This window comes from Rhodnius prolixus, unplaced genomic scaffold, assembly GCF_049639745.1.
Source record: "Rhodnius prolixus isolate KJV_2025 unplaced genomic scaffold, Rpr scaffold_6, whole genome shotgun sequence".
Lineage (NCBI taxonomy): Eukaryota > Metazoa > Arthropoda > Insecta > Hemiptera > Reduviidae > Rhodnius > Rhodnius prolixus.
The window spans coordinates 5436450-5461565 of record NW_027411634.1 but is presented as its reverse complement, the minus strand read 5'-3'; the positions used below and the strand labels follow the sequence as shown (position 1 = coordinate 5461565).

The following is a 25116-nucleotide window of genomic DNA, read 5'->3' as shown; positions in this document are numbered from 1 at the left end:
TTTTTCTAGGAGCTTCTTTCTAACAGCTCCCTATCCTTCGATGGACAGTGTTGTCTATAACTAGTTTAAAGAGGAGTTTGAAGGGTTAGAACTTAGGGTAAGGAGGAATTCTTGAGAGTAGTAACATCAGATTGTTTTGTCTTAAGTCTTTTTCCAATTAAGACCCGGCAACTCCTAGTTTCCTCTCTTATATTCCCCCATTTCGACTATGATTGTTTAGTGTATGGCGGTCTTTCTGGTGATATTGAAGCTAAGCTTAAGCGCCTCATGAACTGCTTCATAAGATTTATTTTCAGCATTTCCAGAGACTCTCGCATTTCGCACTGCTACGATGAGTTGAAGTGGCTTTTTCCTGTCTATCGCCGCCAATATTTTTTGGCTTCTTTCCTTTTTCAAGTCATCCAATCTCAAAGGCCTTCCTATATTTTTCAACTCCTTAAGTTTAAATCCTCCATCCATTCCCGTAACACTAGATCTCGCTCATCTGATCTCTATATTCCCTCTCACCGTACCTCATCCTTTGACAAGTCCTTCCTCATACGTGCTACCTCTCTCTGGAACTCCTTGCCTTCATCTGTCCGCCATGCTCCTACCCTATCCATCTTTAAATCCCGTCTATTCAGTTATCTCCTTTCTATTCAGCTTCCTCCGAAATTCTAATTGTTTTAATTTATTTCCTTAATTTCTGCTGTTTTATTATTTTATTTTTACTTTCATTTTCACTTATTATATTTTCACTTTTGTAAATATTTATTTATTTATTTAATTTCTGTATAATCACAGGCCAAACTATTAAGGCCTCTAATTGTACCTGTGTTTATTCTTAGGGGACAATTGTCCCAGAATAATAAATTTCTTTTCTATTCTATTCTATTCTATTCTATATTTGAAATTTAAGCTCTAGATACAAAATTTTGTGAAACCATATAACGGATAAAACAATAAACTATCGCTTAAGCTTAACTTCATATGAGCTTAAAATTTAGTATATCAATGGCCTGTTCAACCAAATAAATAACCGGATCTTGAATGAAAGATTGTAATCCCACGGAGAGAGGCGCGCGCCTGGGTTAAATTCAACAATATTGCCGCCGACGTAGCGGTTAACCCCGAAGGATTAACTAACCTATGGCATTGCTATTGGTGTTATAGAATGAGCTGTGCAAAGTGACTAATGAACACAAAGGGCTCTCTAGTATATTGTAAAGGGTGGTGGCAAGCTGACTGTACTTCAGTAGTACACATACCTCTTCTTAACACCCTTTACAAATTACCTTTTCTCCTGTTAGCCAAGGTTTACTGCTGCTACACTTCCTGTGTTGAAGTCAATCAGTAAAACGGTACAAAACTACTACAGGGTTCTGAAACCCTGTAATTAAACCTAAGGGTATAATTTGTTAGTGCTAACACTTAATCTGTTCTTCTGCCGTACTACTTTTCCAATTAGATGTTGCTAGTTAAAAGATTAGATTAGTTGTATTTATATATTATGGTAGTCACAGAATTATGGAAATTCGAAAAGTAGGAAAAATTGGGTTTGAAACGTTCAGAGGGTTAAAGCCAGGTAGGGCTCGGAACTTTAGAAGCTGCCCAAACATCGGACTCAGTCGCATTCAGGCAGCGCGTATCACTTGCTGAGGATGCCAGACACCGCTCGGGACACTCAATCGCATTCAGGGCATTGCATTCACTCCCTGAGGATTCATTCTTACACTTTCTTCACGACGTCACTCCACTAGTCATCCAGTTTAGGCCGATTCTTTTAGAAACAGCTCATATTTAGTTCACAACAATAGAAGCTACCAAAGCAGAGTATATAAGGTCGCCAGACCACCGCTCGGGACACTCAATCACATTCAGGGCATTGCATTCACTCCCTGAGGATTCATTCTTAAACTCTTTTCCCAACGTTACTCTACTCGTCATCCTGTTTAGGCCAATCCTTTGAACAATAGTTCACATTTAGTTCAGAACAATAAAAGCTATCAAAGCAGAGTGTATAAGGACGCCAGACCATAGCTCAGGACACTCAATCGCATACAGGGCATCGCGTATCACTCGCTGAGGATTCATTCTTACTCTCTCTTCACGACATCACTTTACTCGTCATCCAGTTTAGGACAATCCTTCTAGAAATAGCTCATATTTAGTTTATCCTAGTTAGTTATTAGGTTAATGCTAGCAGCCCTTTAACTCTTTCTCAGTAATCTTATCTTTCATTCTATTTCAGCCCTTCAGCGTCTCTAATCAAATCACTAATATTCCGCTCGTCTCTATAAAGTAGTAGCTACCTAAATCACCTTTACAGTACTCGTCTACATCAGCCTCATCTACAGCTAACTATAGATACTATCTCATTGGCGCCCTTAGCTTTTTAAGAAGATCCTAGATAGAGAAAAATTGAAGGGTCAGCAACCGGTATCTCCGCATTGGAATCCAGTAAACGCCAAATCACTCAGCTTATCTGCGCTAAGATTAAAATAAAGTAAAAAAAAAAAAATTCTTAAATGCTTGATAATAAATTAAATAAATTCAAACATTTAATGAAAAACAAGAAAAAGAAAAAGTAAACCCTATTTGGTTAAAGCTTCATTAAAGAACATATATCATAGCAGTTAAATCTACACAGCTGAACGAACACGTGTTGCAGACATTGAAAACTGGCCACGTCAGCTGTATGCTCAGAGTCAAGACCATATTTATTTTTCTACCAGAGGTCATCAACATCATGTTCTACTCGACCTTGCTTAACAAAAAATTATTGTACTCGGCTTTGGTTCATTACTAGAAGTACAGTCTCTACAAAAATAGCACTTTTAATGTTCATGATGAACTACTTCTTTACTACACAATGTTCGCAAATTATTAGATTTAATTTTAACAAACTTATCAGCTGATTAGTTAATATCAATCATACTTCCTACAAATTTAACAATTAAATAGGAGAATAGGAACATGTGGCAGGCACTGCGAACACAGAGAGAAACAGCAGGCCTGCCACATGACAAGCGCGTTATCCTTCAAGAGGATTCTCCTTACATCAGGAGGCTATTTACGTATCTAAAACATATCAATTTATATTTTAAAATTTAGGTTAGCAATTAGGTTAATTTATAGGTTAGTCCTTTTAAAGGGGAAAGGAATATCGAGTACTTTCCCCTAGTGTGAATGCTTTGGATGAGTGTATTGTATGTAGGTGAGAATGTATTTATTAGTATGAATGTATTTATTGGTACGAATGTATTTATTGGCGTGAATGTATTTATTAGTTTGAATGTATTTATTGGCGTGAATGTATTTAGTGGCATGAACGTATTTATTGGCGAGAAAGTCGTATGTCTGTTTAGGTTAGGTTTTTTATCTCGGGGTTGAAAGAAATTTTATACGAGTATTTCAACCCCATTAGGTTAATTATATTTAGCTCTAGTTTATTTTAGGATGTGCAGGAATATTAGTTCAAAGTACTGCACATCCAACTGCTAGTAGAGTAAATAGCCTCCTCGGATTTAGTATTCAGTAAAGCCCAAGCAAATAGTAAACCTAGAAATTATAATACTTTTGGTTTTGTCTACAATAAATATAATAGAAAACATTTAAAATTATTAATTCAGATTTAGATATGTAGTATAAACGTTAGTTTAATTAAGGGATGTCACAATTATATTCCACACTCCCCCTCGTCGACAAGGTCGATGAAATAAGAGGGGATGTGTGGAGACAATTTTGCAGACCCAGGCTCCACCCTACCTTGTTAAGCAAGGTGTAGTGATTGGAAGCTATGGGTCTGCACATGTGTCATCCCAGCTCGTGTAGTATAAGGAAATAAGAAGAACTATGATAGTGGGCGCTAATGACCAAGATGTCGATGCGCCGAAAAAAAAAAAAAAAAAATAAGAGCCAATTACTCTCAGCCAATAATTCATTGATGAAAAAGCAAAGTTTCCTTCGTAAATTTGAGATGCTACGTAAAATCTCTCGCCATTATTATGAATGAGGAAGTTTTAAGATGTTCATGAGGCGATTATTATGATTAATTCATTACTGTTTTTTTAATTGCCTTTTTTATTTTTTATTGTGTTATCTTTATATTGATAATGATTCTTAGAACGCCTTGAATACGGTTCGCTTATTAAGGAGAATTGATAACAGTGTAAATATCTGCTGATTGTAAAATTTTGACTTTTTTCACAAGTTTTTTCCTTTAATTATTTTTAATTTGATTCACTGCGTAGATTAAAAAAGGAAGTATATCATAGTCGTGCAGATTTTTGATTGGTTACACGGTCTGTGTGTATTTATCGCTCTGTTGATCCCCAAAATTCCCTCCAAAAAAACATTGGCCCATACTTGTTGAATGAAACTTACACCAGTTATTTTGTTTCACTTTCAATGGACATTAAAATACATCTCAAGACATCCCTGGTACAGATTTGACAGAACAGTAGATAACTTTAACTCTACTACACAATTATGAGCAAACTGATATATAAGTTACTATCAGAGGACATCGATAAAGTATTGAATAACAGATCCAATGTAATTGTTGTTCATTCTTTTTGGTGACTGATTCATAGTTTCAATGGGATTGAAAAAATAACTGCCATTTCAGTCTAGTAAAATTTATTCTGCCGAGCTTTCGACCTAGGGACTAGGTCATCTTTAGGGCTGTGGAACATATTTACAGTTTGTTAACAATGATTCTTTTGAAATGAATATGTATAATATAATGAAATTTACAAAAATTATTTACCTATTATAAAAGTAGTTTTCTAAACTAGGTAAATAATTTCTGTAAATTTCGTTTTATTATACTCGTACATTCATTTCTATAGAATTATTGTTAACAATCTGTAAATATGTTCCACAGCCCTGAAGATGACCTAGTCCCTAGGTCGAAAGCTCGGCAGAATAAATTTTACTAGACTGAAATGGCAGTTATTTTTTCAATCCCATAGATCCAATGTACTTTACAGACATGTCTCCTCCAGTTTTGGAAACACAGAAATGTATTTGAACTTAAGATGTAATGTAACAAAAAACTTAAGGCGATTACTCAACATACATGCACAAAACTTTATTTAAACGGATCTACATATGCGCAGGGGTGTTCATTTTAAGATGGCTCAAATGCCTTTCCTGCTTAAACGGTTGTGATTTGAGCCAAAAAATTTGTTGCCCGTCACCTCTAGTTTCAGAATATGTGACTTGATTTTAGGATTCCTGCCCGCATACGCGGCTGACGCGTGACCAAAAATGAGGGCTCGCAGTTGACCCCCCACCCCGTTTTCATATACACAGTTTTAAAGAGTATAAAAAAGTTATGAAAGAAACCGGAAACCGCAATTCGATAACTTTAATTAATAATTAGTACTACCGACTGGAAAAACTAAATATTCTCACCAAGTTACAGCAATGAATTTCCCGAAGAATACTTATTACAGATAAATGGTATTTTCATAGAAAACACAACAAAAAGCTTTTCCAGCTCACAACTCTCTCTCTCATTTCCTCTTTTCCAGCTGATTTGTTCGCCATGTATGTATAACTTCTATCAGCTGAAACAGAACATTGAAAATACCAACTATCTGCCCTAGAATTCAGTTGTAGTACTTTATAAACTCCTTTTTGAAGTTTGATCCCTTTAATTATATGCTCCAAATAGAAATATTTACTAATTGTTCAGCTGTAAAGTTCAGCTAAATTCAGTTTCACTTGGAGAAGATTCAAGAGTTAGATTCATTTTTTGTTTTTTGGTTACAGGTGATGCAGTAATTGTTTATTTCTCTCAACTATATTGACAAGTAAGTTTATTTTATGTTTTGTTTAAATATTTTTGTCATTTTTTCAATTTGTTTTTGGATTTTAACATTATGTATTTATTTAATTTGATAAATATTCAATAAATAGCTGGCGTTTTCCGTTACAAAAATTGATTTAGCACACTTTTAAGATTTAGTGAAGCTACTGATTAACTGGTTCATCTTCACCTTAACCCGGTAACTGAACTAGGTAATAAATTTACCTCAAGCGGGATTTACATTCTATTAACGAATCTGGTGTCGCAGGTGGAGGCGGATAGCTAACTTTTTTTATTTTTTTTTATATTTTTTTAGCAGAAGTGCCTTTTTTCGATAGATTTTCTTGTGCAGAATTCAATTGATGGCTTTCCTATATTTGCAGGCGAGCTTAACGTCCAACTACCAATTAGGTGTCGTAGACGGAGGCGTCTAGCAAACATACTTTACTGTAAATTTCTCATATTAAGAATTAAATAAAATCCAAAACCTAGACCAGGGGCAATCGAACCCACTAAACCAACAATACATCTAAGCTTTGCAGGTCTAGTCTCTAACCCCCTAACATACTTTACTATAAATTTGTCTTATTAACCATTTAATAAAATACAAGACCTGGACTGAGGAATCGAACCCACTAAACCAACAATACATCTTAGTATTGCGGGTCTAGTATCTTAACCGCTCGGCTACCGTGGCGTCTCATTGATGGCTTCCATTTCCATGGTTAGATTCTCCTGAAGACCGTATCCATAAATATCTTCCTTATTTTATCCTGCGAGGAAAAAAGGTGGAGGGGACGATCCTTTTGCTCTATTTGCCAAATTTGCTCAATAATCTTTGACGACAGGGTGTTCTCTTCAATTAACAGAACCATAGGCGTCTTTACTTTGTATCTCATGCAATGTATATATACATAATCTTGTGCTTTTTTCTTAATATATACGATCTTTACTCTTTCGTTTGTAAGTTTTGGCTGCCTAGTCTCCAGCTTTTGAATTTTTTTGTAAACTTTTTTCGAGCAATTTTGATTTTGTTGCCGACAAATAAAAGTTCTATCTTAAATGACTTTCTCATAACCGGATTTAACAACTTAGGTTATTCACGTTACGACCACAAAATAGGAAATCGACCCCCAGTATCACAGTACATTTAGTTTAAATAATCTTCACCAAAGTACCACACTTATTCACACGCACAAATGCTGTTAAAAGCCACTAAAGGGAGACAGGGAATGGCAGGCTACAACTATTACAATTAACCTGGACCAAAAGATGGACGTCTGTTGTGTTGTGTGTTCACATACATACATACGATAATCTCCTTTAGAGTTCTAAACACTGGCATGTACCCTTCCTCTCTTATAACCTTCCTGTAATGACTAGCCCATCTCTGGAGTACGCAGAGTTGAACTCTCTTATTTTAAACCGGCCCACTTTGTCCTTTACATATTACAAATCTTCATTCTGTGTTTTGTCAGTTAGTAAATCTGTGGAATGTTTGACTATGTGCGACTTGTTCTTGTAACTTGAAGTGTGTGTATAAAAATACCTGTACTGTGTGTATGTGTTTGTATTCCTGTTATTTGAACACTTATTAGAGGTGTTATAGTGTTTAGTTATTCATTTTGTAAAAAAAAAATCGTATTGACATTATTCTTTACCATCTTTTCCATTTAAAAAAGGTATGATTTTACATTAAACCCCCTTTTTGTTGAAAAGCCTGCTATCTAAGAGGCAGCGGCTGTACTCGAATCCAGTATCTATGCGTGGGGATTCACCACTTAAATCATTTACCTTATATGTTATAATAGTAGAATTAATTTCGAATCAACGAATTTACATTAAAACAATTCTTTAAAGAGATCTACGCTTCTGCTTCTCCTTAAGAGCATTCTAAGCCCAATTCTATGTCCTTCTTCAAGTTCAGAGGTTTTTAAAACAGCGTGTATCTTTAGTGATAATTCAAGATTAGAAGATCTATTCCAATGCATCTGTTCGTAGAGAGATAGAAAGAGAATTTGTGCGTGGAATGAAATGCACTATTGTATCGTATTGCCCCAAAAACTTAAAATAGCAACGAGCAGATCAGATGGAGAAGCATTAGTACCATCATTAGTAAGAAAACAAAATGGAAGAAGATAAAAAAAATGTGAAATTCAGCTTTTACAGTTTTATGTTTCCAAAATATTAGTGCATCTGTAGAGAAAGTATGGACTAGTGAGGGACTTGTTATGGTGGTGTAATTTACACGATACATCCGCTGTCTAAAACCACAGAGGTGTTATGGGCAACGCGCAATGCTGACAGCTAGCGCGATGCCAGGTGGGGTGGTTTTGGCTGCTGTCATTTTTAGATACTCTGGACAAAACGTGGTATCTTCCATCAGCTACTCGGCTCTCCACTTCTTCCCACATCATTCTAATTGGCTCTGTATATGTATCTAATTTTCAGACGAGGTTTTGCGGCAAGGTGGTCATGATCTTCACTATTTTCAGAGGCTGATGAATTGAAGTATAAATTATGACTAGCCTTTCTTCGTGAACCAAAACTTGTGGGCCTCATCTTGCCTCTTTAAAGTTCTGCTTCTAGGATTAACTTGTAAATTATCCAGCATCTTTTGACTGGATAGTTTCTATCTGACGCCTTGGTATAATAACCTTTAGGCGGCGAGAGGTGGATGGGAAACAATTGGTACTGTTAACGCCTGAATTCTTACGCAGTCAGTGCCTAAAAGGGCCGCTAATTCTTGATAGTCAACCGTCTATCGTTCAAATCTTAATTTTAGGCGGCCTATTGGCTCTTTATCTCTGAAAACATAGCCTTTTTCAATCTCTAGCACTTTATATAAGGAATAATTTAAGGCTGCTCGTTTAGGATGAAAAATTTCCCATTTCTCCTCCCTTACCAAGCTAAGTTTCTCTTTTGTCAGTCCTACGATCGTCGTGTGGACTTCCTCCTTAAACTTGCTTACTTTTTTTTGCTGAAGAAGACCCTTGCTTATAGCGAACAGGATTTCACTGCCCCAAGTAATGACAAGTCTCACCAACATATAGATCTTCATCCCTCAGCTGACTATGGTGTTACTTCAATAATTTTGTCCAGATTGAAGTAAACTTTCTACTGTTCGCCTCCATCACTATATCCTCACTTACCTAACATCGACTTCTCCTTTTTCTTAAGGATTACCAGGCCAAAGTACTCCACCCGCCATCTTCTCCAGGATTCTATCCACTCGCGGCTGTCATGGTCGTTTTTTCTCTTTCTTATCCCCCGGTAACATCCATTCATAAATCTTATTTAGCCACCTAGTTATTCTCCTTCTGTGGCCACACCAACTCAGTTGGCCTTTGTATTGTAGTAGCAAAGGTCATTGTTCTCATGTGACCTTATTGTTTGTTTACAAAAAATAAAATAAATAATATAAAATAATAAAATAAATATCGCCCACCAAAAAAATGTAAAAGGGAAATAATCGTGCTTGAATGGTCGGCGGATCGATATGACCTTGTTTATTTATATAAATTTAAGTTTAAATTGCGAGCTGAAGTTCATTTTTTAATTTCAATAACTTGTCGCTAGGGCAATCAATCAAACTAGGGCTCCTTTCAGAGCACCATTCGGAAGGATTTGCTGCAAGAAAATTAATAAGAATAATTGTTTTTGGTTTTGGTCACTCATTCTTTCTCATCTCTGACTTAGATTTAATAAAATTGTTGGCTTAGTCCCTAAGGACCGAGATTGGACGTGGTGGTTAGATTAGGGTTAAAATAATACCCGTTGCTTGGAGTCCTGCTAATAAACATCTTTATTATTCAATGTGGGACTAGAAATGTGGATGAAGGAAAACAGTAGATTGAGAGAGTTTCCGGTCTCTCCCTCCGCTGCCTGTCTTACTTTCTGGGATACTGAGGGCTACTTTTACTCTTCTAGTCTCCCCAGGCCAGGGGAGTCTCCGAATGAACTGTAGTTAGGGCTTCTGGACAGTCTTGCTATATAAATGGTCAGCGAGCGATGAAGGAAATAAATTTTTTTGTTTGTTTTTCGCCCTTGTTATAATAGTTTCAACGTCACATCCGCTTCTCTTTCTCTTCAGCCCTTGCCCCAGTGCTCTTCGCTACTCTCTCCGGTCTAACCAAGAGTTGCTCAGTGGCTCTCTCACTCTCTCTCTCTATCTCATACTTTACACACTATGGCCCACTTTACACGATGATCCATGGTGCGTTGTCTAATTTAATTACATCCCATGTTTATATAACTTATGCCTCACAACATTCCCCCCCCCGCACTTTCGTGTTATCATTGTTCCTCCCCATCTCATCTCTCTCTCATTCGAGACTGAAAACTTTTGGGGAGGTTATATCTCACAAAATACATATATATTTATGTACCATAGAATTTAAAGACAGACAAACACATGTATCCGTTATAATCCTCTATAAATTCTCAGATATTTCTCGAAATCCCAGCAGCCTGATTCTGACTTCCTTCCTTTTGTGCGTATTTTTATTTTTGTACGCTTCAAGTATTTTTATTTATTGTTTACATAAATACAAATACACTGTTTTAAAAAAAAAGTCAACCTAAAAGCACCATTTTTTAAATTTTTAAAGTTCTTACATGTTTTATTAAAAATATGTAGTTTTCTCTTACGTAAATTATATAGTGTACAAAACCGGAAATTAACGATGAAGTTCCATAGAGGAAGCATATTGCTTCCCAGAACTGCCCTTAAAACGAATTCTGAAGCTATTTTCTAAATTAAAAAAAGATCGCACATCGAAAAATACACACAATAAGTGAGTTGACCTATTTTCTTGTCACTGGAAACTTTAGCAACTCATTTTAATCCTTAAGGATTAAAGATAAAAAGAATATCGTACGGTAATAGGTAAGGGATTAGCTATGCGGTTAGCGTACTGGACTACCACGCGGAGGTCCCCGGTTCGAACCCAGCTACTGACCCATAGATTTTATATTCCTAGGAGCTTCTTACAGCTCACTGTCCGGTGATGGACAGTATTGTCTGTAACGAGAGAACACTGTCCGGAGACCGGCAGTGCACTGAAAAAAGCTCCGGGCGCCAATAAACTTAGATGTTGACGCGCCTTAAATCATTTAAAAAAAAAAAAAAAATACGGTAATGGTATTTTTTAAGGAATCAAAATATGACCTAGAAAATTATAAAACCATTTTCTCGAAAAATAATCTCAAAAAAGAAGAGGAAAAATCTGGTGGTACTTCCGGTTTAGATAACATTTGGGTTCCCTAGTGTTGGGGGAATCCTGTCGAATTATGAAGGTTCTGCAAAAATGTTTTGGTTATTACGACTCTAAAGGATTATTTTGAATTTTGTAGTTATAAAATTCTTGAGATTGGTAGTGATCGGAAGTCCTGGGAGTGTTTGTACCGGATATATTTTTTTTATTTCTATTTCTTGTAGTTTATTTTGGAAAAGTTGAAATTGGTTAGTGCTTTAAACTTTAAATTCATCCCTTTTTTTTTGAATAATTAAGATTTTTCACTTAACGATATGAATTATTCACTTTGCTTAAAATACGATTTCAATTTTTTATTCAATTAAATGTGTAAATTTTTGAAACGACTTTAGAATTATAATTTGAAAAGTTTTTGAAACTTTTCACTGTATAAAGTAGCTCGGTCTGTGTATAACTTAATTAAAAACGGAAATGCTCAATTTTTTTTGTGTGTATATTCTTTTTATTTTTTTTTTTTAATCTATTCTTCTCTTACTTTTCTCTTTAGCTTTTCACCTTCTCAAGGTTTTAGTAATGGAGAAGTTTACCGGAAATAAATTCATTTTAGAATGTGCGCTAAAAAAAGTCACGAGCCTTACATGTTACGAGATATTCTAACCAATGTTTGGTACCAAATTAATGTCTCCTGCCAGGGACAAACACTAATTTGACTAATCTCCTCTTCTCCCTATTCACCCCAAAATCTTTGATTGTCTCCTAGGATTCTCCCCTATCTCTAAGATTTTTTTTTTTTTTTTTTTTTTTCTTTATTAGAATTTTACAACTGCACAAATATATATGCAACAAGTAAATGTGCTAAATAAGTATAGACATGGCTAAATAAGTATAGACATGGCGTGATTGTCGTGAATGACAGTCACCCAGTGGTGACCATCGTTAGCTCCTCAGGTGATCTCGGGGCCAGCGACGCCTGAGCCGTCGTACGGGGTTTCCGGGAAGTGATTGGGATGAAAGGAGTTGTGCGAGTGGGTTGGGATGGGATCTGAGGAGTTTATGGAATTTAGTGTAGCGGGATTTAGCGAGGTTGGTTACAAATGGAATATTGAGGTCGGTATGAAGGGTGAGGTTTGACACATAGAAAGGAGCGTTCGTAATACGGCGGAGGATTTTAGACTGAAGGATTTGTATGCGGTTAAGGTTGGATTTTTTGGCAGCGCCATAGAGTTCCAGTCCGTAAGTCCATATTGGCATGAGGAGAGAGATGTATAGTTTTCTTCCCCTAAGATAAAATGTTATATTTATCCATCGATTGTAATAAAATTCACTGTTAACTGTGATTTTTTATTATTATTACCATTTCAACGTAAATAAGTTATTAATTTGTATGTGATAATAAATTAATCAGAAAACATTAACGAAAAGCAATAAAACAGAGAATAAATATTGATAAATAAGTTTCAAATACAAACACTACATTTTTTTTTTATCTACGTTTATGTTACGAAGCAAAGAGGAAAAGTATACAGTGGTGTTAGAAGCACAGGAAACGAATAGGTAAATAGCGTGTTAGGGCTAATTTGAGCGGTAGAAATGTCCCTATTAATATGTCTCATTTTTCGTGCGGACATCGAATACACTCCTTAATTTACAATATAATTACATTAAACAGCTTTGGGGGATAATTGGAGATAATTTGGTAATTGTTGTTAGATGTGTGACTGTATGTACGTAGTTAGTAAGTTCACTTAAGTAGAAGAGGTATTTGATTTGGTGTTAGTGTTGATTGCTTTTGTTTGATGTATGTATGTATGGCTGAATTTGCTTTGTTTATTAGTTTTGCTTTGGTTGGTCACTGCTTGGGCTATAACGTTGTGTTTAAAACCGGTTCCTTCCTCTATACATATATATATATATATATACACTCCACCTCTCCATGTTCTTGTCTCAATCTTAAATAAAATCATGACAAGGTCATTGCTTTTTTCCATAACCTGAATTGTTTTAATTATTATTGGTGTTAATAATAATATAAATATAATAAATAACTTATCAGCTGATCATTTTATTTTATTAATTATTAAGGAAATTATGGCTAATATTTTCATTTTATGTTTTTATTGTCGCCAGACTACTTGACAAACGATCTAAACTCAACTTACATAACAAAAGGCTCCTATACCTGTTGTTACTGCGACCTATTTGGTCATACGGCATCGAAGTAATGGGGATTGACTAAGAGTTCCAACTCACTTCGCCTCCAGACTTTACAGTCCAAAAATACTACGAAAACTACTTAACGCTCCATTCTACATTTCTAACCTCACCATTCATAATGATCTCAAAATCCCTTTCATTAACGGACCTTACTAAAACTCGTTTCTTAAAATTTCATTCCTTTACAGCAGCTCATCCTAATCCTTTCAATTGAACACACCTATCTTCTTCCACATTACCAGGCAATCCTCCAAGGAGATTGAAGAGAAGATGGCCCCCGTGACCTACACTCCTCATAACAGTATAGTGATCTGATCACGTTAATGGAGTGTCACCATTGGGTGCCTTCTCCAATCTTCAATCAAGACACTATCCAACAACCGTTGCAACAAGCAAATTTCAATAAAAGATTAAAAAAAGAAAAGAAGTTTTATTTTATAGTTTTATTTATAAAAAAATCTTCTCCAGTAAATCCAAGAAAAAACAGTACTGTTTACAGGTTTTAATAGTCTTCGTTGAAAGACTGAACAGAGAATAACAATTCCCTTGTACTCTTTCATGTTCATTAAACATATGATTTCTACATTATTCCCGCCTTTATCTTTGTTATTACCAAATTTTTTGGTAGAATTGTTGTTCTTATTATTATGATCAAATATATGTTCTCAAGTATTTTATTAGAATTATGATAGGGAAAAGGAATCTCTAAATATTTGGAAAGATTTTTTCCATATTGTGATATAATATTTTGGTGGGATATTATGAGATCCTTGAGGTTTTTGGAGAGAGTGGAAGTGATTTAAAAAAAAAAGAGAGCATATTTCATAGATAAGCATGCAAATTTAAAATAATAATTTACGATGAATTCGGTATTGTTAATGAATAAATTAAATTATTAATTTTGGAGTCTGAAAATTTGTATCTGAATGTTAGATCTTGATCTGATTGAAGAGTATAACATTTTACAGCGCTTTGAAGCTCATTTAGTAACATCACTCCTTCACAGTGCTTAGAGAGAAACAAATTCAGTTGCTACAGGATAACAATTGTTCCCGAAAAGTGCATTTATAAATCAAGTTTTTACGAATTAAATTTTTCTAGTGATTCTGGAAAGAATCTTTTTTTTTATTTATCCTTTTAATGTAATTTACACCTGTACCTACAGGGTACAATAGGTAAATGAGTTAAGTGTATAAATAAATAGCGTGGCAGACGTGAATGACGGTCATCCAGTGATGGCCGCCATTAGTCACCCAGTTGGTCACGGCGCCTCAGCCGTCTTCGAGGAGGATTGGAGGGTAGCGTAGTTGTAGATAAGTTTGCAGCTAAAAAGTTGGGATGAAGTGAGAGTTTTTGGTGAACATTTTTATATCGAATTTTGGCAAGTTCGGAGATGAGTGGAATTTGGAGATCTGTATGTATGGTGTGGTTGCTATCATAGAATGGAGCGTCTACTAAGCGGCGGAGTATTTTGGATTGGAGTGTTTGCACTCTATTGATGTTGGATTTTTTAGCTGTTCCGTAAAGTTCGAGTCCGTAAGTCCCATATTGGTGGTGAGAAGAGCTGTATAGAGTCGTCGTTTGTTCTGTAGTGAGAGTTTTGAGCGTTTGTCGAGTAGTCTGGCTAGAAGTTTGTATCGTTTGTTTAGTTCGGTACGTTTAAGTCTCGTATGGGGGTTCCAGGTAAGTCTCTTGTCTAGGTACATTCCTAGGTACCGCACATGGTCGGCTGGTGGGATAGGTGGTATGATGTAAGAAGACAGGTGGTGGAGTTTGTCGTTTGAGTGTGAAGACTATGTATTTAGACTTAGTTGGGTTAATTTTTGTACGCCAGTTTTCTAACCAAGGTTCTATTGAGTGAAGGTGGGACTGTAGTGAGCGTACTGCGAGGATAGAGTCAGAGTGTGTGGGGAGAATGGCAGTGTCGTCAGCGAAGGTGTACATAGAGGTATTAAGGTTAGAAGGTAAGTCGGCAGTGTAGAAAGAATCTGAAAATTTATTTTCCAATATACTGGGTGTCCCGAATTTAAATGTCATAACTTCGGGAGCGTGTAGGGGATCGATAAACTAAAAGAAAAAGTGGTATAGAGATATGCTCGTTTTTGCTTCGTTTTGGAGAAAATCGCAAAAAACATAAAACGTAGTTTTTATTTCTGTACTTATTTATTACTTTTTAATTCATATTTATTTGTTCGCGTTGTCACTTGCCTAATGTAAATATTGTTCAAAATGTTGCCCTCTTGCAGCAATGCAAGCATTGCATCTAGTACGGACAGCTCGTGTTGCAGCCAAACACTGATTTGGTGATATTTGGTGTACTGCAGCCACGATTCGGTCTTGTAATTGCTCTCTTGAGTTGATTGGTAACGAATAAACTTCCTGCTTCAGGAGACCCCATGCAAAAAAGTCCAGTGGTGTCAGATCAGGCGATCGGGGTGGCCAAGATACTACTCCTCCACGTCCAATCCATCTTCGTGGATAATGGTTGTCTAGCCAAGCTCGAGTAGCTCTGCCATAATGAGCTGGACACCCATCGAGCTGGAACCACATTTCGATGCGTTGCTGCAGGTTGATATCTTCTAAATAATTAAGCAACTCGTTCTCCAAAAAGTCTGTATATCTGGCTGCATTTAATCTGCGGGGTAAAAAAAATGGTCCCACTACAGACTCGTTCAAAATTCCGAGCCAAACGTTAACAGCAAATTCATGCTGGAACCTCCATTCCCTAACAGCCCGTGGATTTTCATCAGCCCATAAAGTACAGAAATAAAAACTACGTTTTATGTTTTTTGCGATTTTCTCCAAAACGAAGCAAAAACGAGCATATCTCTATACCACTTTTTCTTTTAGTTTATCGATCCCCTACACGCTCCCGAAGTTATGACATTTAAATTCGGGACACCCTGTATATATTAATTTTTACTTGATAATAGAATTTCAATTTAGGGGTGATTTAAGGTAGAATCTATTTAGGTACAACTATAAATATAGAATTCCCGATAGTGTTGTTTAAGTGGTGTCCAAAGCAAGTGTAAACAACACTGTATAGTATTGTGTTAGAGATCAGGAAGATGCTAGTTGTTTGAATTTTAGTGATTTGGTACAGTTACTCTCAGACCACGTGTACTTCTTGTAAGATCTGGAATTGTTCTACGTGGTTTATGTCCCTCCACGTGTCTATATACTTTTTATAGCACCAAATCTATTTCCCATTAGAACGTTTAACTTGTGGGTATTTTTTAAAGTTTATTTTAGTTTTTCCTTGATTTACTTGAAATTATTTCCATCAATTTTTCATCCGACTTTTCTAAAAGAATCGTTACTTATTTTGCAGCATTCTATTCCCAAAAATATGAATTCTGTTACGTGTGCTTCCCAACTTCCAAAAAGGGGATAGACTAGATAAGGGAATAGTGAAAATTGAGCTTGCCGAACACGTAGTACCCCGAATTGAGCTCAGTTACTTCTATTAGCTGTGTAATTAATTATAATATTCAAGCTTCGAGCAAGAATTCATGATTATTTCTATTTTATAAAGGAATTATACCCGAATAGTGTTGCTGTTGCTTTTGTAGAAAAATGGCATGCTCTTTAATAAACGTGGACCTTTCCTCAACAGACAGATTAGATGATCTCGTGGTCTAATCATATCAGATTCTTCGGCTTAACTTTGGGACTACAAACTGACCTTCACTAATCACGTTCCAGGATAAAATGAACTCTATGCACTACAAGAGAACTTTACTCTTACGAGACTCAAAGATCACTGTACAGAACAAACTCGACCTCTACAAAGTGGTCATCAGGATGATGTTACTCCTGTGCTTGTTCGGCCTGGAGCCTGACCTGTAATAGTAACATCCAGAAACTCCCCAGACAACACAGAACAAATTTCTCGAAACTTACGACCGATTCTCCTCACTAGAACTAGAATCGGACTCACTTCGTGAGATAGCTACTGTAATCTCCTGTACACTCCTTAATCCAAAAAACTCTTCTGCTGCAACTCTTCTTCACTCTAGATTGTCATTCTAACCTACTCGGATGCGAAATACCCATCTACGATCTTTTCATTCCACATAGACACAAAGGAATTGTATGCTTCTCTAACTTTCTCTTCTAGCTTATCTAAAAAAAATCTCATCCAGAGAATTTCAAAGGGATTCCTCGGTGAAAAATCTAAATGTAGATTGTAGATTGAAAAATGAGTTTACTCTTGACCATTTTCAACTTTCAATTTACATACATTCACAAAGTGAAATAGAGAAATTGCATGGTTCTTTTGTAATGCAACTATCAGTACAGTAGTTTGGCTACACTGTTATAATGCAGCCGCCGTATCCATCCTGTAACGATCCTTGTCCTTGTGTGTATGTACGTATGTATGTTACGAGGGGCCAGTCCAGCATTGTGTTCTGGGCTCTCGGGTTCATTACTATAGTAACACTACACTTGATTATTTCCTGTTTATGCTTCGTTATATTTGTACCAGTTTACGTTTGTAACACTTCCTCTTTAGAGTGACCATTTTCATCAGCATAACTACAGCTGACGACCTCCTCTTTAGGACAAAGCTTACACCTGCATATTTCCTATACGTAGTAGTTCAAAATATTTGTTTGAACTCTTTGGTTTAATTTTTTTTTGCAAAAAAGGAAAATCGCGGAAAGGGGAAACTGGTTTCCCGTATTTGTTTACTATTTTTCCCCGTTTTTAGGTCATTTTTATTACGTTTTGGCCAGAATCGCAATAAAAGGAAATGTAACTCTTTCGCTGACTCTCTCCAGTTGGGAAGTCTTTTGTTTATTTAATAGGTTTTCCTCCAATTTCCCAATTTAAGGCCTACCACTTTTATTAAAATTTTCGAATTACTTTTTCACGGTATTTCCATTTTTTTAAAACTTTATTTTTAATTTAAGTTGCTGCCTAAAAGACCGATATTTCAGAGTCAACTGTGGAGCAGAAGACTCTGATATCCGTCTAGCTCGAGCTGGTGTTCCTCAGGGCAGTGTCCTAGGTCCTCTTCTTTACTCCTTGTATACAGCAGACACACCTCAACATCCAAATACCATTCTTTCTACGATACTCATTCCGATCCTCTTATCGCTACACGAACTCTACAAACACACATCAACCACTTACAGGACTGGCTTTTCAAATGGAGAATCAAAACCAACGTTACGAAGTCAAAGTTTTTAGTATTTACTCTCAGACGGAAAATCCTACCTCCCATCATCTTGAACCAAATTCCTATACCAACTGTGGACAAAGTACGCTATCTTTGTACAAAGTACACCACCTAGACAAACGGTTGTCATGGAATTCCCATACTAGACTGAAAAGACAAGAAAGTAACCAACGATACAAACTTCTCGCCAGACTACTTGACAAACGTTCGAAACTTAACCTACATAACAAAAGACTCTTATATCTACTGTTACTGCGACCTATTTTGCCATACGGCGTTGAAGTATGGGGATCGACTAAGCGTTCCAACTCACTACGCCTCCAGGCATTACAGTCAAAAATACTTCGTAAACTTCTTAACGCTCCGTTCTATGTATCTAACCTCCACTATCCATAATGACCTCAAAATCCTTTTCATCACAGATCTTGCTAACACTCGTTTCTTCAAATTTCATTCCTCTACAGCAGCTCATCCTAACCCTTTCGTAGAACATCTATCTTCCTCCACATTACCAGGTAATCCTCTAAGGAGATTGAAGAGAAGATGGCCTCGTGATCTTCTCTTATCGTGAAAGCAAAGCACGTTACGGGAGTGACACCACTGGATGCCTTCTCCACTCATGATTTTCTTCTATCTCTTTTCTCTTTCACCGTATTTGCTTGTTGCAACAGCTGTTGCAGTGGTAAATTACAATAAAAGATTAACAAACAAAAAAAAAGTTGCTGCCCTGGAAAAATTCCAATCACGACTTTCATTGACATTTCAATCACATTTTCTTACTAAATTTTCCAATCCTTAAATGAAATTGAAACAAGTATTCAATAAATGATGCATTCATCATTGACTTGAATTATCAAATGGCCGAGTTTTCCAGATCACCTTGGAGCGAGCTCTATTTCTTATCTTATTTTTTAAATTCTAATAAGCATGACAGACATTCTCATTTACATCATTTTGTGAAAATTAAAAAGAGCTTATTTCCAGTGCCATTACAATAATTCATCTTTTAACGTATTAATTCCCAGCAATTAGAGAAGATAATTCTGCTGGTTGCCGTTTGTCAGCGCTTTCGTACTTAGTTTATCGTTAAAAGCCTGTAATTGTTGCTTTTAACGATTCTTTATTAGGATTCCTTAATTGAAATTCTTGTTTTTTTTACATTATAATGGGTTTTCTTTTTATTTATTTTTTCTATTCTGCATTCTGAGAGAGAGTACCACCATAGTACATCTGAGAGTTGATCTTGCTCATCCTTACATCCTAATAGCATATCCGCTTCCTTATCTCTGGGGGCATTGGAATGTCAGGTGACTAACGCAGTATTCGTCCGTATGTCAGAGAATAAATATGGCTAAAACCATATTTACATCCTCTCACTTTAACTAAGGAGAAGATAATGATTACGTTCATGCAGGCCAAAGATTTTAAATCGGTCTCCGGAAACATGTCCGATGAGTCTTCGTGAGTTTGAAGTGGTTTTTTGTTGTTTTTTTTCCTGTTCCAAATGTTTTTTGGGTGAAATTTTTGAGTATAACTCAAAAAAATGAAAATTATAAAAATTATAAAATTATTTTTTTTCAAATCGATGCCACTTTGAGACCCATTAAAAAAAAGAAAAAAGTTTTTAGACAAATTTAGCCGAACCGGAAGTGGTGCTAATTTACTAAAATTTGTTTTTTTTGGGGGAGAGGATTTTCCCGGAAATAACAAAAAACAAAAAATACGACTTCTTTAAAAACTATTTAATTGTATACAAGTAGACCTGTAATTTTGAATTGCCACTTTTCTCAGAGAAATACTGTTTAAGGCTTTCACTACTGGGTGTGATGATGGTCTTCTAAAAGTATCAGTTGAGTGTACGAGGGTCGTTTGAAAAGTCCGTGCAAAAATAAAAACCACTTAATTTTTTGGGGTAAACCTTTTTTATTTTTCAACATAGTCTCCTTTTAGGCTTATACACTTCGTCCAACGCTGCTCTAGTTTGTTGATCCCTTCCGAATAATAGGATTTGTCCAAGTCTGAAAAATAGCCATTCGTTTCTGCAATCACCTCCTCGTTTGAATAAAATCTTTTTCCCGCCAGCCATTTCTTCATATTGGGGTACAAATAGTAGTTCGAGGGAGCCAAGTCTGGAGAATAGGGGGGATGTGAAACGAGTTGGAACCCTATTTCCATTAATTTTGCGACCACAACTGCTGAGGTGTGAGCTGGTGCGTTGTCGTGATGGAAAAGGACTTTTTTGTGGGCCAATCGTGGGCGTTTTTCTTGCAGCTCGGTTTTCAAACGGTCCAATAACGATGAATAATATGCACCTGTAATAGTTTTACCCTTTTCTAGATAGTCGATGAGGATTATTCCTTGCGAATCCCAAAAGACAGTCGCCATAATCTTTCCGGCCGAAGGAACGGTCTTCGCCCTTTTTTGGCGCAGATTCCCCCTTGGTAACCCATTGTTTAGATTGTTCTTTGGTCTCAGGAGTGTAGTGATGTATCCATGTTTCATCCACAGTGGCGAAACGACGCTTAAAGTCCTGCGGATTCTTCTGGATCAGCTGCAAACCGTCCTTGCAACACTTCACACGATTTCGTTTTTGGTCAAGCGTGAGCAATCGCGGCACCCATCTTGCGGATAGCTTTGTCATGTCCAAATGTTGATGCAAAATATTATGTACCCGTTCATTCGAGATGCCCACAGCACTAGCAATCTCATACACCTTCAATCTTCTGTCATCCATCACCATATCATGGATTTTATTAATGATTTTTGGAGTAGTAACCTCAACAGGGCGTCCAGAACGTTCAGCGTCACTTGTGCCCATATGGCCACTCCGAAAATTTTGAAACCACTTATAAACTGTTCTAATCGAAGGTGCAGAGTTACCATAATGTTTATCAAGCTTCTCTTTATTCTCCTGAGGCGTTTTGCCTTTCATAAAGTAGTGTTTAATCAACACACGAAATTCTTTTTCGTCCATTTTTTGAAAATCACTCGACTTCCTCGATTCAAACGAATGCCAAACACAAAGAAATAGACGGATCTGGCTGAAACTTGGTGTGTGTTCTTCCAAGAGATGCTACTAACTAAACATAACCTCGATACGCGCCAGTGGTGCTATCTCTCTGACTTTGCACGGACTTTTCAAACGACCCTCGTATAATGAACGATCTCTGAAGAGTTTATTAACGCGTTTACTTTTACTTCCGGTAATATCTTAGTTTAGACACCATTACAGTACTTCCTTTTTAATGATATACTTAATTACACTAAACCTAATCATTAACAAAAAAAAAATGTATTAAGATAATTTTTTAATTTTTTTTAATCCAAGCAAAGTGCGTTTTACTGTTCCGAGATATATCTATGTTTACTGGCTTCTAAAAGAAAAGAGGCCAGGAGAACAGCAAACTTTGTAATGTAAGAGCTAAGGGTAGAGTGTGACATGGTTTGGGAGTAGGCACGTAATCTCATCAAGAGATCTTATACTGCCGATCATCAACTGGTTCCCTCCGTCCTCGCTTCTTTCTCCTCATGTTCTTAGTAAAAACTTACTTCGCTGGCTCTCTATCAGACAAACAAGGTCAGCGTTTAACCGATAAGGATTCTATTACAAATATATACATCTTTACTTTTTTCTTTTATAGTACAAAGACTTTTTATGTTTATTTTTTTTTGTTTATAAATAACTTTGTCATTTTTATAAGTTGATGAGAAACAGTTTTTTATTTATTGTTTTACTCCAGACAATACTGTGACGTTATCCCTTCATATAAGAGGAAACATTGGGCTTAGAGAGACAGGAACGATTCTACGATATTATTATATATATAATACTAAGATTAAATTGGGAAAAACCTCAGCTTTGTCCCTTAAAAATTAATCAAGAGCAAGGGAGGACAAAGACAAACATATAGCTGCTATAATAATTATTATTAGTTAGTTGGCTGGGACTTCATAAGTTTTGGTTTCGCTGCAAGTAAACAATAGCCCCGAGTAGTATAATTGTGTGTTCTGTGTAATGAATACTATCGCGTAGGAGCTGTCAGCGGGAGGTAACACTTCTCTAAAAATAACCTTCCATGTACACATATCCTTCACTTTGTTTTAGTTTTTTTTTATACACTTATACATATTCTAAACAAAAAAAATCTTTATTTTGACTTTCTGTAGTTTACCACATAAATTACATTATAATTATTGTTATAATATTAAAACTTACCATAAATTTAAATAAATGGCATTTCTAGAGAAAGCCAAATATAAGATTTATTGTGGCCCCCTTTGAATGTCAATTATATCAAAGGGTAGGTGCTTAAAGTAGCCGAACAGTTATAGGCTAGACCCGCAAAGCTAAGCTGTATTGTTGGTTTAGTCGGTTCGAGTCCCTGTCTTAGGTCTTGTATTTAATGGTTAATAAGAGAAATTTGTAGTAAAATATGTTAGGCGGTTATAGACTAAACCCGCAAAGCTAAGATGTATTGTTGGTTAGTGGATTCGATTCCTCAGTCTAGGTCTTGGATTTTATTTAATGGTTAATATGAGAAATTTATAGTAAAAACGTATGTTAGGCAGTTAGGGGCTAGACCCACAAATCTGAGCTGTATTGTTGGTTTAGTCGGTTCGAGCCCCTGTCTTAGGACTTGTATTTAACCAGTTAAGCGTGTCAAACCAAATCTCTATTACGGTGCGCGATCGACGTTGTATACTCGTCGTGAAAAATATAAAATTGCCATTAACTATAAAAACTCGAAATTTTAATAAAATACAATAAGAATATTATTTTGTGGGGTTGTTTCCTTTATCTTACCAATAGAACTGCCAAGTATTTTATACGGAGGGGGGTGGAGGGAGCCAGCCAAATGATAAGTGGTTGGTACATGTTTGGTCTCCGCATTAGAGATTGGGGAATTACGCAAATAATAGCTCTCAACCCTTGTTCAATGCCGTTTTTTACCCTTAGATAGGAGGTTCAGACCTCAGTACCAGCATGATTTCATTTTGCACAGAATTCAAAGCTCTTTTCTTCCTTGTAAAACCTCTTGCGTCGTGCCTAGTTAACTTGAGACGATTTTCAATAATTTGAGACGATTCCAGTATATTTATACTTGAATGCAGTTTTTTTTGCACTACTTATTGCAAATAGTTCGCAATATCTAACTATTATTCACCCTATAGTTTATAATGGTTTTGTTACATTTGTGACACGTACATTGAATCCATTTTGAAATTTCGTTCTCCCCCACTTTGATAATTACCTTGAACATAAAAAACGAACGATCATGGTCCTCTCTATGAAAGTTAATTGTGCTACGTCACGACATAAAGGAAACAAGAGTGTTGGAGGTAGGAACAAAACAATTACCCAGCGAACTTACCTTGGTTAATATTATCTTCACTTTATCTGTTGGTAACATTGTGGGGGAGGACTTAACAGTAACTCACTGGTGAAGTTTGTATGTCAGTAAGAATAAGCGCTTCCCCCGCCAGAGAACTCAATTTGTTCGTGACCTTAGGGCTATGTACTTTGTACTGAGGGTATGCCTTTACTTCCATTTTATACTACCATTTCTATAATACCTCAAATCAGTTGCCAACAATTTAAGTCGAGCTTATATGTTCTACATGTGTGGCTTTATTATTTTCTTCGATTGCTCCTGTAAAATAGAAGGATTGTTACGAACCAAATTCGAGAAATAACCTGAAAATATCTTATAACTCGACTTTCTCTGTTGTAGTACACATGATACCCCCTGTCCTGTTTTGGAATTTCATCCATCACCAGAGTTAGATTCAGATAAATCCGAATTTACTCCCCTAATTAAAGGTAGTTTTATACGCCAGTGGTTCCTCATTGTTTATTTGGATGGTAGAATATATAAAAATCAGTTTTGAAGCGTTCCGAGCAGAGAATTGGTAAATTTGAAGAGTCATTTCAGTTATCAGATATTTATGTACAGTTTTGGAATCGTGGATAATGTTAATAAAAATAAAATAGATTTTAAAATTAGGGGGAAAAAGTCGAATGAGTGACCATATCTCAGGTTTGCTTTTCTTCTTAGCTAGAAATTAGCAAATTTTGGTTTTGAAACTGTAATGTGTTTCAGTTTATATGGCGTGTAGGACATTAGGCGTTACACACCACTATTGGGGCTAACATCATTGTATAGAATATTAGGTTTTTGTGGACTTACGGACTTGAGCTGTTGGGGGTTCAGTCAAAACTACAAAACATACGGAATGTACAGTCATTTCAGTCAAAACTACTCCGACAGATAGTTGTTGATGCTCCTTTCTACGGTGACTAACCTCACTCTTCACAACGACCTCCACATCATATTCGTACACCAACTCGACAAGATTAAAATATCTCTAGTTCCATACTGCTTTCTCTACTTGCTCCAATCTTCTTGTACAGTCTCTCGCCTCCTTTGACATTCCTGACAATCCTTCTCGAAGACTGAATCGACAAATAGCCCTGAGTCCTCCTTAAGGTCTGAAAACCATCACCATCATAATCGGTTTGCTGTCGAGAGTGCCACCACTGGGTAGTTTCTCTCCTCCTGTTGATCACGCACCAATATTTCCATCCACCTTCTAATTTACTTATTGTATATGTTTGTACGGATTGTAAATAACTAAATAAATTAAAAAAAAAAAGAACAAAAAGATTGTTTAGTATAATTTATAAAAAGTTGCAAAGCTCT

At 36.2% G+C, this 25116-nt stretch overlaps 1 protein-coding gene across 9 annotated transcripts in view; it reads left to right on the top strand.

Annotated features, from left to right (window-relative positions):
* The window catches only part of Sema5c (Semaphorin 5c), a 407260-nt gene that overhangs the window by 102035 nt on the left and 280109 nt on the right, over positions 1-25116 (top strand). For all 9 annotated transcript variants that reach the window (XM_074140398.1, XM_074140399.1, XM_074140396.1 and 6 more), the window contains one exon: positions 5761-5801. The gene's annotated coding sequence lies outside the window, so the exon portion shown is untranslated. The remainder of the gene's footprint in view (positions 1-5760; positions 5802-25116) is intronic.